This window comes from Pristiophorus japonicus, chromosome 23 (genome assembly GCF_044704955.1).
Source record: "Pristiophorus japonicus isolate sPriJap1 chromosome 23, sPriJap1.hap1, whole genome shotgun sequence".
In the NCBI taxonomy this organism is placed as follows: Eukaryota; Metazoa; Chordata; class Chondrichthyes; family Pristiophoridae; genus Pristiophorus; species Pristiophorus japonicus.
In genome coordinates this window covers 46,288,120-46,304,005 of record NC_091999.1, presented here as the reverse complement: position 1 = coordinate 46,304,005, position 15,886 = coordinate 46,288,120, and the positions used below count along the sequence as shown (strand labels likewise).

Below are 15,886 nucleotides of genomic sequence, written 5' to 3'. Positions count from 1 at the left end.
CCAGGAAACTATTGGTTCTGCACTGTGTGATTGACAAGTGGAAAGCCCCGCCCCCGCCTGGCCCGAATCATTCCATGCAGGTGGTGCAGGGAAATCGGACTTGGGGAAGGCACTTCGACTGGGGGAGACATGTACTGGGACTGGGGTAAGGCACATCGGCTGGGGGAGACATGCACTGGGACTGTGGTAAGGCTCATCGGCTGGGGGAGACATGCACTAGGACTGGGCTAAGGCACATCGGCTGGGGGAGACATGCACTGGGACTGGGGTAGGCACTTCAACTGGGGGAGGGATACATTGGGACTTGGAAGAGGCACATCGGTGGGGGAGGGATACATTGGGACTGGGGTAGGGCATTTCAACTGGGGGAGGGATACATTGGGACTAGGGTAAGGCACATCGGTGGGGGAGGGATACATTGGGACTGGGGTTAGGCACTTCAACTGGGGGAGGGATACATTGGGACTGGGGTAAGGCACTTCAGCTGGGGAGGGATACATTGGGACTGTGGTAAGGCACATCGGTGGGGGAGGGATACATTGGGACTGGGGTAAGGCACTTCAACTAGGGCAGGCATGCACTGGGACTGGGTTAAGGCACTTAAACTAGGGCAGGCTTGCACTGGGACTGGGTTAAGGCACTTCAACTAGGGCAGGCATGCACTGGGACTGGGGTAAGGCACCTCGGCTGGGGAGGGATATACTGGGACTGGGGTAAGGCACTTCAAATGTGGGAGGGATACATTGGGACAGGAACAACGTACTTCAACTGGGGGAGGGATACACATGGACTGGGGTAAGGTACTTCGGCTGGGGAGAGATACACTGGGACTGGGGTAAGGCACTTCAAATGTGGGAGGGATACATTGGGACAGGAACAAGGTACTTCAACTGGGGGAGGCATACACTGGGACTGGGGTAAGGCACTTCAACAGAGGGAGGGTTACACTGGGACTGAGGTAAGGCACTACAGCTGGGTGAGACATATACTGGGATTGGGGGAGGGCACTTTGGCTGAGGAGGCATGCACTGGGACTGGGGTAAGGCACTACGGCTGGGGGAGGCATATACTGGGACTGGGGTAAGTCACTTCAACTGTGGGAGGGATAAACTGGCACTGGGGTAAGGCACTTCAACTGGGGGAGGGATAAACTGGCACTGGGGTAAGGCACTTCAACTGGGGGAGGCATACACTGGGACTGGAGTAAGAAACTTCGGCTGGGGAGCGATACAATGTGACTGGAGGAAAGGCACTTCACCTGTGGGAGGGATACACTGGGTCTGGAAAAAGACACTTCAACTGCGGGAGGCTTACACCAGGACTGGGCAAAGGCACTTCAGCTGGGAGGGATACCCTGGGACTGGGGTAAGGCACTTCAACTGGTGGAGGGATACACTGGGACTGGAGGAAAGGCACTTCAACTGTGGGAGGGCTACACTGGGTCTGGAATAAGACACTTCAAATGGGGGAGGCATAAACTGAGACTGGGTTAAGGGCACTTCAACTGGGGGAGGGATACACTGGGATTGGGTTAAGGCACTATGGTTGGGGGTGGCATGCACTGGGACTAGGGTAAGGCACTTCGGCTGGTGGAGAATATACTGGGACTGGGGTAGGGTACTTCGGCTGGGGGAGGCATGCACTGCGACTGGGGTAAAATACTTTGGCTGGGGGTGGCATGCACTCATACTGTGGCAAGGCACTTCGGCTGGGGGAGGCATGCACTGGGATGGGGTAAGGGACTTCGGTTGTGGGGGAGGTGTTCACTGGGTCTGGGGTAAGGCACTTTGGCTGGGATAGGCATAAACTGAGACTGGTTTAAGGCACTTTGGTTGGTGGAGGCATATACTGGGATTGGGACAAGGCATTTTGGCTGGGAGAGGCATGCACTGGCACGGGTGTAAGGGATTTCGGCTGGCAGAGCTGTGCACTCGGACTGGAGTAAGGCACTTTAACTGGGAGAGGCATGCACTGGGACTGGGGTAAGGCACTGCATCTGGGTAGGGATACAGTGGGACTGGGGTAAGGTACTTCGGCTGGGGAGGGATACAATGGGACTGTAACAATGCACTTCAACTGGGAGAGGCATGCACTTGGACTGGGGGAAGGCTCTTCAAATGTGGGAGGGATACATTGGGACAGGAACAAGGTACTTCAACTGCGGCAGGCATACACTGGGACTGGGGTAAGGCACTTCAACAGAGGGAGGGTTACACTGGGACTGAGGTAAAACATTACAGCTGGGGGAGGGATATACTGGGATTGGGTTAGAGCACTTTGGCAGAGGAGGCATGCACTGGGACTGGGGTAAGGCACAATGGCTGGGGGAGGCACTTCAACTGGGGGAGGGATAAACTGTCACTGGGGTAAGGCACTTCAACTGGGGGAGGCATACACTGGGACTGGAGTAAGAAACTTCGGCTGGGGAGCGATACACTGTGACTGGAGGAAAGGCACTTCAATTGTGGGAGGGATACACTGGGTCTGGAATAAGGCAATTCAACTGCAGGAGGCTTACACCGGGACCGGTCTAAGGCACTTCAGCTGGGGAGGGATACCCTGGGACTGGGGTAAGGCACTACGGCTGGGGGATGCATATAATGGGACTGGGGTAAGGCACTTCAACTGGGGCGGGGATACACTGGACCGGGGTAAGGCACTTCAACTAAGGGAGGGATACACTGGCACTGGGGTAAGGCACTTCAACTGGGTGATGCTAACACTGGGACTGGAATAAGACACTTCACCTGGTGGAGGGATACACTGGGACTGGGGTAAGGCATTTCAACTGGGGGATGGATTCCCTGGGACTAGAGGAAAGGCACTTCAACTGTGGGAGGGCTACACTGGGTCTGGAATAAGACACTTCAAATGGGGGAGGCATAAATTGGGACTGGTCTAAGGCACTTCAACTTGGGGAGTGATACACTTGGATTGGGGTAAGGCACTTTGGTTGGTGGAGGCATGCACTGGGACGAGGGTAAGGCCCTTTGGCTGGGATAGGCATAAACTGCGACTGGTTTTCGGCACTTTGGTTGGTGGAGGCATATACTTGGACTGGGACAACGCATTTTGGCTGGGAGAGGCATGTAATGGATTTCGGCTGGCAGAGGTGTGCACTCGGACTGGAGTAAGGCACTTCAACTGGTAGAGGCATACACTGGGACTGCGGTTAGGCATTTCAACTGGGAAAGGCATGCACTGGGACTGGGGTAAGGCACTTCATCTGGGGAGGGATACAGTGGGACTGGGGTAACGTACTTCAGCTGGGGGAGGAATACTCTGGGATTAGGGTAACGCACTTCAACAGGGGGAGGGATACCTGGGACTTGTGTAAGGTACTTCAACTGGGGGAGGCATGCACTGGGACTGGGGTAAGGCACATTGGCTTGGCGAGGCATTCACTGGGACTGATTTACGGCACTTTGGCTGGGTGAGGCATATACTGGGACAGGGGTAAGGTACTTTGGCTGACGGAGGCATGCATTTGCACTGAGAAACGCTACTTCGGCTGGGGGAGGCATATATTGTGTCTTGGGTAAGGCACTTCGGCTGGGGGAGGCATGCACTGGGACTAGGGTAAGGCACTTCGGCTGGGGGAGGCAAGCACTGCGACTGGGGTAAAATACTTTGGCTGTTGGAGGCATGCACTCACACTGTGACAAGGCACTTCAGCTGGGGGAGGCATGCACTGGGACTGGGGTAAGGCACTTCGGCTAGGGGAGGCATGCACTCTGACTGGGGTAAGGCACTTCGGCTGGTGGAGGCATGCACTGTGACTGGAGTAAGGCACTTCGGCTGGGAGAGGCATGCACTTGAACTTTAGTAAAGCACTTCGGCTGGAGAGGCCTATACTGGTACTGGGGTAAGGAACTTTGGCTGTGGGAGGCAAATACTTGGACGGTGGTAAGACACTTCGGTGGGAGGAGAAATGCAATGGGACTAGTGTCGGGCACTTCTGCTGCGTGAGGCATGCACTGGGACTGGGGTAAAGCCCTTCGGCTGGGGGAGGCATGTATTGGGACTTGGGGTAAAGCACTTTGGCTGGGGGAGGCATGTATTGGGACTGGGGTAAAGCCCTTTGGCCGGGGGAGGCATGTATTGGGACTGGGGTAAAGCACTTTGGCTGGGGGAGGCATGTATTGGGACTGGGGTAAAGCACTTCTGCTGGGGGAGGCATGTATTGGGACTGGGGTAAAGCCCTTTGGCCGGGGGAGGCATGTATTGGGACTGGGGTAAAGCACCTCTGCTGGGGGGGGCATGTATTGGGACTGGGGTAAAGCCCTTCTGCTGGGGGGGGCATGTATTGGGACTGGGGTAAAGCCCTTCGGCTGGGGGACGCATGCACTGGGATGGGGGCAAGCTACTTTGGCTGGCCCTTGCTATCTTATGGGGAGCTCTGTCCTCTCTCACTTCAGGAAGTCAAAGTGGATTAAGTTACAATTTGCAAAGTCAGTGAGACCTTGGGATGGGCGGTTCCAGTTACACATTCCAATGAAATCTCAGGGTGTGGCTTATCCTCCAAGGGACCAATCATAGACAAATGATGCGGCGTGGCGGCCATTTTGGCAGTACAAATAAGCGCGTTCTTTATTAACCCGCTCCCTCCCTCCGCCCATCTCTCACCTGCTGACTCACCCACTGTGCATGCTCAGCTCACACTGCCCGGCTGATTGACGGCAGCTCCCGACCAATAGGGAGAATGGGGGCGGGACTGGAGGACCAGGCAGGCGGTTGATCCTCCAACCAATCAGAGTGTGTGAGAGGTGGGGCTTGCAGCCCCCCAGTGGGCGGGGCTGGATCTGGATCTCGCTCATTGGCTGAAACTCTGCCCCATTGTTAAAGCTGATGTCCCTCAAACTCCAGGAGGAAATGGGACATTTCTGTCGTGGCTTTAAACAGACGGAACTCTGTGGGGTGGAGGAAACATTGCAGCATTTGGTAGTGACATGGATTCATTCAGGCCAGACAGGGGGGATTATTTCAGGAAATAACACAGTGTAGTTGTTTCTGTTGAAACAGATGAAACCCTGTCGTTGTGGAGCAACCACACTTCTCGTGTCCTGGTCAATCACGTGTGCAACAAGTGTCGTCATGGAAGTAAAGGATGGTATCAAATTGGAAAAAATGGCAGATAATGTTGTGAAGGACAGTGGAAGGCCAGAGGATTGGGAATTTTTAGAAACCTGCAAAGGATGACGAAAAATGAATAAGATAGAGAAGATAGCAGGTGAGAGCAAACTAGCAAGAAATATAAAAACAAACAGTAAGAGCTTCTGCTGGGATATAAAAAGGAAACGAGTATCTAAAGTAAACATTGCTCGCTTAGAGGATGACATTGGAGAATTACTAATGGGAAACACGGAAATGGCAGAGATTTTGAACGAATATTTTGTATTAGGCTTCACGGTAGAGGACACTAAAAACATACCAACAGTTGATAACTAAGGAGCTATTGTGGAGCGGGAGTGGGGGGGATGACTTAAAACAATCACAATCACTACAGATAAAGTGCTAATCAAACTAATGTGACTAAAGGTGGACAAGTCCTCTGGACCTGACGGCATGCATCATCGGGTCTTAAAATAATTAGTTGCAGAAATAATGCATGCATTGGTTGTAATCCACCAAAATTCCCTGAATTCTGGAGAGGTCCCAGTAGACTGGAAAACTGCAAATGTAAGACGCCTATTCAAGTAAGGAGGGAGACAGGGAGCAGGAAACTATACATCAGTTAGCTTACCATCTGTCAGTGGGAAAATAATCGAGTTCATCATTAAGGAAGTACTAGCAGGACATTTAGAAAATCATACTGCAGTTAGGCAGAGTTAGCATGGTTTTATGAAAGGGAAATCACGTTTGACAAATTTGCTGTAGTTGTTTGAGAATGTAACGAGCAGAGTGGATAAGGGAGAACCACTTGATGTTGTATATTTTAATTTCCAGAAAGCATTCGATAAGGTGCCACACAAAATATTACTGCACATGCTAAGAGCTCATGGGGTTGGGATAATATATCAGCATGGATAGAGGATTGTCGAACTAACAGAAAATAGAGAGTCCGGATAAATGGATCATTTTCAGGTTGGCAAACAGTAACTAGTGGGGTGCCGCAGTGAAAAGTACTGGGGCCTCAACTAATTACAATTTATATGAATGACTTGGATGAAGGGACCGAGTGTAACGCAGCCAAATTTGTCGATGGTACAAAGATAGGTGGGAAAGGAAGTTGTGAGGAGGACGCAAAGAATCTACAAAGGGATATAGACAGGCTCACTGAGTGGGCAAAAATCTGGCAGATGGACTATAATGTGGTAAAATATCAGGTGATTTCATTTGGTAGGAAAAAAAAAGCAAATTATTATTTAGATGTGGACGATTATAAAATACTGTTATACAGAGAGATCTGGGGATTCTTGTACATGAAACTCAAAATGTTTGCATGCAGGTACAGCTGGCCTTTATTGCAAAGGGGATGGAGTCTAAAAGTAAGGAAGTACTGCTACAACTGTCAGACCACACCTGGGCTACTGCGCACAGTTTTGGTCTGGACTTGTCTGCATTCTCGTGCCGAGTGGATTGACACACCCAGATGGGAAGGACAACATTTGGGTACACTGATTCCCCACCAATTCCCATTCCCCTTCTTTCTGGTGGATATGGAGGGGCCACTGTGTGTGATGAGCAAGGCATTAAGAATTGTCAGTAAGCTCTTTCCAATTGGAGATTTTATTCAGTGGAAACTTTCACACACTATTGTAGATTTTGTACCAAAGATCAATTTAGGATTAAAGTAAAAGTTCATAATTTTATTGCAAACTAAATTTCTGTTGAGAATTGCTGAATTAAGGGGAAAGATAACCCACAGTGTTTCTTAAATGGACACTGCAGCCCCGAGAACACAATCAGCAATATATCCAGAATATTAAAGTCCAGCCCAGTTATCAGGTTATTAGCATCAACAGAGACAAACCCCAACTGTCAGAATAAACATGGTTCAGTTGGGATGTGATTAACAGCCTCAATAACAGCAGAATCTAACTCCTGTAGTCACGTGTGAACTCGCTGGTGTTTCAGCAGGGTGGATGACTGAGTGAATCCCTTCCCGCACTCCGAGCAGGTGAATGGCCTTTCCCCAGTGTGAACTCGCTGGTGTGTCAGAGGTGGGATGCCTGAGTGAATGCCTTCCCACACTCCGAGCAGGTGAACGGCCTCTCCCCAGTGTGTACTCGCTGGTGTGTCAGCAGGTTGGATGACTGAGTAAATCCCTTCCCACATTCAGAGCAAGTGAATGGCCTCTCCCCAGTGTGAACTCCCTGGTGTGTCAGCAGGTGTGATGAACAAGTGAATCCCTTCCCACACTCATAGCAGGTGAATGGCCTCTCCCCAGTGTGAACTCGCTGGTGTGCCAGCAGGTTGGATGAACAAGTGAATCCCTTCCCACACTCCAAGCAGGTGAACGGCCTCTCCTCAGTGTGTACTCGCTGGTGTGTCAGCAGGATGGATGACTGAGTGAATCCCTTCCCACACTCAGAGCAAGTGAACGACCTCTCCCCAGTGTGCACCCGCTGGTGTGTCAGCAGGATGGATGGCTGAGTGAATCCCTTCCCACACTCAGAGCAGGTGAACGGCCTCACCCCAGTGTGAACTCGCTGGTGTGTCAGCAGGTTGGATGAACAAGTGAATCCCTTCCCACACTCACAGCAGGTGAACAGCTTCTCCCCAGTGTGAACTCGCTGGTGTTTCAGGAGGTTGGATGAACAAGTGAATCCCTTCCCACACTCCGAGCAGGTGATCGGCCTCTCCCCAGTGTGAACTCGCTGGTGTTTCAGCAGGTCGGATGACTGAGTGAATCGCTTCCCACACTCATAGCAGGTGAACGGCCTCTCCCCAGTATGACTGTGTTGATGAATTTCCTGGACAGATGGTGATCTGAATCCCTTCCCACAGTCCCCACATTTCCACGGTTTCTCCATTGTGCGGGTATCCTTGTGACTCTCCAGGTTGGACGATCAGTTGAAGCCTCACCCACACACACAACACGTTTACAGTTTCTCCCCGCTGTGAATGGTGCGTTGTTTCTTCAGGCTGTGTAACTGGTTAAAGCTCTTTCCACAGATATTTGAAATCTTTTCGCACAGACAGAACAGACAAACATTTCTCCTTCCACTTTCAAAGGCCGATGATATTCAGGTCCTGATGAATCGACTGACTCCATCAGATCTTGACGCGATGTTTAGTTTGTGTTTCCTGTCTGAAAATCTCCCCTTCTAATACGCTGTAAAAGGAGATAATAAAACTCATCACTTTCAGTGCAAGACACAAATTCAGGATAGACACATCTAGTTTCCATGGAACATTCTTTTCTCTCTTGTTCTTCCAAAGCTGTAATTCCCTGTCCCACACATTGTCCCTCCTGCAGCGCTGAAATCCAAATCAACACACATTTCTAGCCTGTTTCTCCTCCACTCCCAGTTTTCTCCACCAATTCTGGTTGGGTTCAGTTCTACACTCACTGGTTCCCGTCCCTCTCCTCCCCTGAATGTTCTGACGGTGGCTGGGTTCAGGTCGACACTCACTGGTTCCCCACCTCCCCTGAAGAAGCTGAGTCTGGTTGTGTTCAGTTCCGGACTCATTGGTTTTCTACCTCTGCTCCTCTGATGGTGCGGTCTCTGGCTGGGGTCATTTATGCAATCACTGGGTCCCCTCCATCCCTCCCCTCTTTCCCCACAACTGAAGATGCTGACTCTGGCTGGGTTTACTTCTACAGTCACTGGTTCCCCTCCCCTGAAGGTACTGACTATGGCTGGGTTCAGTTATACACTCACTAGTTCCCCTCCACTGAAGGTGCTGACTCTGGCTGGGTTCAGTTCTACACACACTGGTTCCCCTCCCCTGAAGGTACTGACTCTGGTTGGGTTCAGTTCTACACTCACTGGTTCCCCTCCCCTGAAGGTACTGACTCTGGCAGGGTTCAGTTCCAGACACTGACATCATTCACTTTGTTCCTGCACCAAGATGGCCATGCCTGCGCTGTGCTGCTCAGTGAAAAAAATTGGCGGCGTGAACATGTCTTCCTGCACCAAGATGGCCGCTGTTGGCCTGGGCCTCTGACCTTGAGAAAGCCCCAAAGCTGCAACCGCTGATATTCCGGTTATTATTCCGCGCTTGCAGTGAGCACCGATTGTTTATGAAGCCTCCCCAGCTCCCCGCTGGTCCATTAGTTTCTATAGGTATGTAAAGAGAAAAAGGTTAGTAAAGACAAACGTAGGTCCCCTGCAGTCAGAATCAGGGGAAGTCATAACTGGGAACAAAGAAATGGCAGACCAATTGAACAAGTACTTTGGTTCGGTATTCACTAAGGAGGACACCAACAACCTTCCGGATATAAAAGGGGTCAGAGGGTCTAGTAAGGAGGAGGAACTGAAGGAAATCCTTATTAGTCAGGAAATTGTGTTGGGGAAATTGATGGGATTGAAGGCCGATAAATCCCCAGCGCCTGATGGACTGCATCCCAGAGTACTTAAGGAGGTGGCCTTGGAAATAGCGGATGCATTGACAGTCATTTTCCAACATTCCATTGACGCTGGATCAGTTCCTATGGAGTGGAGTGTAGCCAATGTAACCCCACTTTTTAAAAAAGGGAGAGAGAAAACAGGGAATTATAGACCGGTCAGCCTGACCTCAGTAGTGGGTAAAATGATTGAATCAATTATTAAGGATGTCATAGCAGTGCATTTGGAAAATGGTGACATGATAGGTCCAAGTCAGCATGGATTTGTGAAAGGGAAATCATGCTTGACAAACCTTCTGAAATTTTTTGAGGATGTTTCCAGTAAAGTGAACCAGGGAGAACCAGTTGATGTGGTATACTTGGACATTCAGTAGGCTTTGGACAAGGTCCCACACAAGAGATTAATGTGCAAAGTTAAAGCACATGGGATTGGGGGTAGTAAGCTGACGTGGATTGAGAACTGGTTGTCAGACAGGAAGCAAAGAGTAGGAGTAAATGGGTACTTTTCAGAATGGCAGGCAGTGACTAGTGTGGTACCGCAAGGTTCTGTGCTGGGGCCCCAGCTGTTTACCTTGAACATTAATGATTTAGACGAGGGGATTAAATGTAGTATCTCCAAATTTGCAGATGGCACTAAGTTGGGTGCGAGGAGGATGCTATAAGGCTGCACAGTGACTTGGATAGGTTAGGTGAGTGGGCAAATGCATGGCAGATGAAGTATAATGTGGATAAATGTGAGGTTATTCACTTTGGTGGTAAAAACAGAGAGACAGACTATTATCTGAATGGTGACAGATTAGGAAAGGGGGAGGTGCAACGAGACCTGGGTGTCATGGTACATCAGTCATTGAAGGTTGGCATGCAGGTACAGCAGGCGGTTAAGAAAGCAAATGGCATGTTGGCCTTCATAGCGAGGGGATTTGAGTACAGGGGCAGGGAGGTGTTGCTACAGTTGTACAGGGCCTTGGTGAGGCCACACCTGGAGTATTGTGTACAGTTTTGGTCTCCTAACTTGAGGACGGACATTATTTCTATTGAGGGAGTGCAGCGAATATTCACCAGACTGATCCCGGGATGGTGGGAATGACCTATCAAGAAAGACTGTATCAACTGGGCTTGTATTCACTGGAGTTCAGAAGAATGAGAGGGGACCTCATAGAAACGTTTAAAATTCTGACGGGTTTAGACTGGTTAGATGCAGGAAAAATGTTCCCAATGTTGGGGAAGTCCAGAACCAGGGGACACACTTGAAGGATAAGGGGTAAGCCATTTAGGACCGAGATGAGGAGAAACTTCTCCACGCGGAGAGTGGTGAACTTGTGGAATTCTCTACCACAGAAAGTAGTTGAGGCCAATTTACTAAATATATTCAAAAGGGAGTTAGATGAAGTCCTTACTACTCGGGGGATCAAGGGTATGGCGAGAAAGCAGGAAGGGGGTACTGAAGTGCATGTTCAGCCATGAACTCATTGAATGGCGGTGCAGGCTGGAAGGGCTGAATGTCCTACTCCTGCACCTATTTTCTATGTTTCTATGTTTCTATTACTCTGCTCCGTCCCACTGAAATGGACACTTCTTAGGATCGTGTACAAAACGTGGCTCCTCCGCCATTACATGCACTGTGCATGCTCCAAACACAGCCAGGACCCGCGCCTGCGCACTGAGCTCCTGTCGTCTGGGTGCGGCTCATTCTCCCCTGCGGGGCATGCTGAGTACATATGACCATGAGAAATAGGAGCAGGAGTGGGCCACCCAGACCCCCGGGCCTGCTCCCCATTCAATAAGTTCATGGCTGGTCTGATCACAGACTCAGTTCCACTTCCCTGCCCACTCCCCAGAACCCTTTACTCCCTTATCGTTCAAAAATCTGGCTCTCTCCGCCTTAAATATATACAATGACCCAGCCTCCACTACTCTCTGGTGCAGAGAATTCCACAGATTTACAACCCTCTGAGAGAAGAAATTCCTCCTCATCTCAGTTTTAAATAGGTTGAGGAGAAAGATTGCATTTGTGACTAGAACACGATTTACTGTGATTGCATTGGGCACTGAACCATGTTCATTCTGGCAGCTCTTGTTTGTTTCTGGTTATCTTAATAACTTCTATACCTGAACATAAAACATAAGAAATAGCAACAGGAGTAGGCCATATGGTCCCTCGAGCATGCTCCGCCATTCAATAAGATCATGGCTGATCTGATCATGGACTCAGTTCCACTTCCCCGCCTGCTCCCCATGCCCCCATATTTCCATATCTTTTAAGAAACTGTCTATTTCTGTCTTAAATTTATTCAATGGCCCAACTTCCACAGCTCTCTGAGGCAGTGAATTCCATAGATTTACAACCCTCCAAGAGAAGAAATTGCTCCTCATCTCTCTTTTAAATGGGCGGCCCCTTATACTAAGATCATGCACTCTAATTCTAGACTCCCCATTATCAGTGGAAACATCCTCTCTGCATCCACCTTATCAAGCCCCCTCATAATCTTATATGTTTTGATAAGATCACCTTTCATTCTTCTGAATTCCAGTGAGTAGAGGCCCAACCTACTTAATTGTTCCTCATAAGTCAAACCCCTCATGCCCAGAATCAACCTCGTGAACCTTCTCTGAGCTGCCTCGAAAGCAAGTATATCCTTTCATAAATATGGAAACCAAAACTGCACGCAGTATTCCAGGTGTGGCCTCACATATAGCTGTAGAAAGATTTTCCTGCTTGTGTACCCTATCCCTTTTGCAATAAAGACCAAGATACCATTTGCCTTCCTGATCACTTGCTGTACCTACATACTATCCTGTTGCATTTCATGCACAAGTACCCCCAGGTCCTGCTGAACTGTGCAATCTTTCGTCATTTAAACAATATGTTGCTCTTTGATTTTTTCTGCCAAAGTGCATGACCTCACACTTTCCAACATTATAGTCCATCTGCCAAATTTTTGCTCACTCACTTAGCCTGTCTATGTCCTTTTGCAGATTTGTTGTGTACTCCTCACACATTGCATTTCCTTCGATCTTTGTATCATCAACAAACTTGGCTATGTTACACTCAGTCCCTTTTTTCAAGTCATTAATATAGATTGTAAAGCTGGAGATTAATACCCTCTATAAATGTTGAATAAATGATCTTCGTTTCAAACACAATTTGTTGAATATTTGATTCCTTCATGATCAGAGGAGATTAATTGATGTTCTGTTACGGACTGTTCCCTTTTCGGGCTTTTTCTTAATCTAACTTATATCACTTCTCACCTAGTTCGCTTTCTAGCATATCAAACTCCAAACTTGTTCCATTTGCATACATGAGTTGTGGTTGTAGTAGACTTAACTGCAGTGTCTCACTTTAAACTCAGCTGAAATCTTTTGAACCACCCCTTTATTGAACTGTCTTGCATAAGATTTGAAATCCATTACTTTCACGATCAGTTAACCTGTTTTTGAAACCAATTGAATATTAAAAACTCATCCACATATTTTGCACGTGATAGCCTGTGAAATATTCTGATATTTGTAATCATCATTACCACAAGCTCCGTTTCCGAGTGACTGACTCCATCCCTCTCCCCAACTTCTGTCTGAGCCTGAACCAGACTGTTCACAACCTTGGTGACATACTGAACCCTGAAATAAGTTTTTGACCACGTATCCACAAAATAACTAAGAATGCCTATTTCCACCTCTGTAACATCGCCCATCTCCGCTCATGCCTCAGCTCATCCACTGCTGAAGCCCTCATCCATGCCTTTTTTTACTTCTGGATTTGACTATTCCAATGCAGTCCTCCCACAGTCTGACCTACATAAACTAGTGTTGATCCAAAACTCGGCTGCCCATGTCCTAACTCGCACCAAGTCTAGCTCACCCATCACCCCTGTGCTCGCTGACCTACAGTGAAGCAACGCCTTGATTTCAAAATTCCCGCTCACACTGCCCCCACAACACCCCCACCCCCGCCGCTCCCGCCCATGAGATATCAGTCTTTCTGAGTATCCCTGATTATAATTATTCAACCATTGGTGGCTTTTGTGGCTGTGCCTTCTGTTGCCCAGGCCTCAATTCTGGAACATCCAGCCTAAACATTTCTGTCTAACCACTGCTGTACCTGCCCTGGCAGTTTTTGATGGGATAGTGTAGAGCACGTTTTTCTCTGTATCTACTCTGTGCTGTATCTTCGCTCAGAGTGTTGGACGGGACAGTGTAGAGTGATTTTTACTCAATATGTAACCCGTGTTGTTCCTGCCCTGGGTGTGTTTGATGGGACAGTGTAAAGGGAGATTTACTCTGTATCTAACCCGTGCTTTACCTACCCTGGGAATGGTTAATGGGACAATGTAGAGGGATATTTACTTTGCATTATAATCCTTTCTGTACCTGCCATGGAGTGGCTGATAGGACAGTGTAGAGGGAATTTACTCTGTATCTATCATTTGTGTACTTGCCCAGGTAATGTTTGCTGGGACAGTGTAGAGGGAACGTTACTCTGTTTGTACCCAGTGCTGTACGTGCCCAAGGAGTGTTTGATGGACAGTGTAGAGGGAGTTTTACTCTGTATCTAACCCGTGCTGTACCTGTGATGGGAGTGTTTGATAGATCAGTGTCGAGGGAACTTTCCTCTGTATCTAACCTGTGTTGTACCTGCCCTGGGAATGTCTGGTTGAACATTACAGAGGCAGATCTCCTCAATATCTAATAAATGCTGTATCTGCCCTGGAATGCCTGGGATGTTAGAGGGAGATGTACTCTGTGTCTAACCTGTACTGTACTTGCCCTGGGAACTGTATAGCGGAAGCTTTGGTCTGTATTTAATCTATGCTGTACCTGCCCTGGTAGAGTTTGATGGGACAGTGTATTGGGATCCTTACTGTGTACCTATTCATATCCGTTATACCCCTTGGAGGACGAAATGTGCACTGTGACTCCGGGAGGAGCTCCTCAGCCAAAGTGACTGGAGTGCATCATCATCTCCAGCAACCAAATTTTAAATGATTTAAGTTTACTGTCCAAAGTTTAATTGGTTTATTTTGTTGGTTATAGTGCCATCCACCCCAGCTTTAATCAGGGGGCACTTGATTTACAGATCAACAAAAAAATAGTTGTGCTATACCTGCCCTGGGATTTTTTATTGGAACAGTGTAGAGGGAGAAATTACTCTGTAATTATCCCGTGCTGTTCCTGCCCTGGAGTGTTTGTAGGACATGTACTCCATATGTGCTGTACCAGCCCTCGTCTGTTTGTTGCGACAATGTTGAGGGAGCTTTATTCTGGATATAACCCATGCTGTACCTGCCCTGGGACTGTTTAGTGGGACAGTGTAGAGAGAGATTGACTCTCTGTTTAAACCGTGCTGTACTTCACCTGAAAGTATTTAATGTGGCAGAGTAGAGTAGCGGGAGGTCTACACTGTATTTAACCCATGTATCACATCATGGGCCACCCCAACCTGCGAGAGAACATCTCCACAGGTTGGGGCTATAAAAAGAGCAGGAGCGAGCCACTGCAGCTTCAGTGTGAGCTGACACAAATGTGTGACGGCTTCGAGTAAGACGACTGGGTGAAATCATCAGGGCCCAGATTGCCATTTGGAGCGTGAGCAGGAGCATCGGCAGGGCCCTGGTACAGCAGAGGAACATGGAAGGTTGTGCTGGAATTGTGACGAGTGATCGGGGCAGAGGAGTGATGAGGGAGCATGCCTGAGATTTGGTGGGTGTTCGTGATGGAGGTTCAGCGAATGTTTGGTGCAGAGATGGGGTTGGGGATTGTGGCGGAGGTGCGGCGAGTGTTTTTTTGGAGGGGGAGCGGAGAGGGATCGTGGCGGAGGTGAAGTGAATGTTTGTGGTGGAGGAGTGGCGAGAGATCGTGGCGGAGGTGCGGCGAATGAGGGTACCGGGTGCAAAAGAGGCGAGAGCCCAGGGGCAGCACGGACCAGCCCACACTGTTATATTTGCGCACACTAGCTCCGTACAGCAAAACAGGTCTCCAGTAATCCTGATTAACCCTTGCCACTGGACCAATCCTAGCTCTGTCATGCCCGTGTCGTGGCTGGTGTGCAACGGTCACCACACGTAAAAAACAATCCACCCATAGGCATCTTCCACCTCCTCAATTGGAGGTCAGGACTGGAACATTGGGTCCTTCATTGAAACATCTGTGAACTCATGTGGAAGCAAATCATCCTCGTTCGAGGGGCCAGCTATGATCATCTAACCCGTGCTTTACCTGCCCTGGGATTGTTCAGAACAGTATAGAGGGAGCTTTATTCAGTTTCTATCCTATGCTGTAGTTTCCTCTGGCACTGACTCTCACTGGGATACAGTTCCTTTGGCACAGATTTACTGTATATTTAATTTGTGCTGTACCTATCCTGGGACTGTT

General features: G+C 48.9%; 1 pseudogene; it reads right to left on the bottom strand.

Moving 5' to 3' along the window:
• Positions 1–7,050: 7,050 nt before the first annotated feature.
• Positions 7,051–15,886, bottom strand: part of LOC139235516 (zinc finger protein 420-like) — a 112,686-nt pseudogene continuing 103,850 nt past the window's right edge.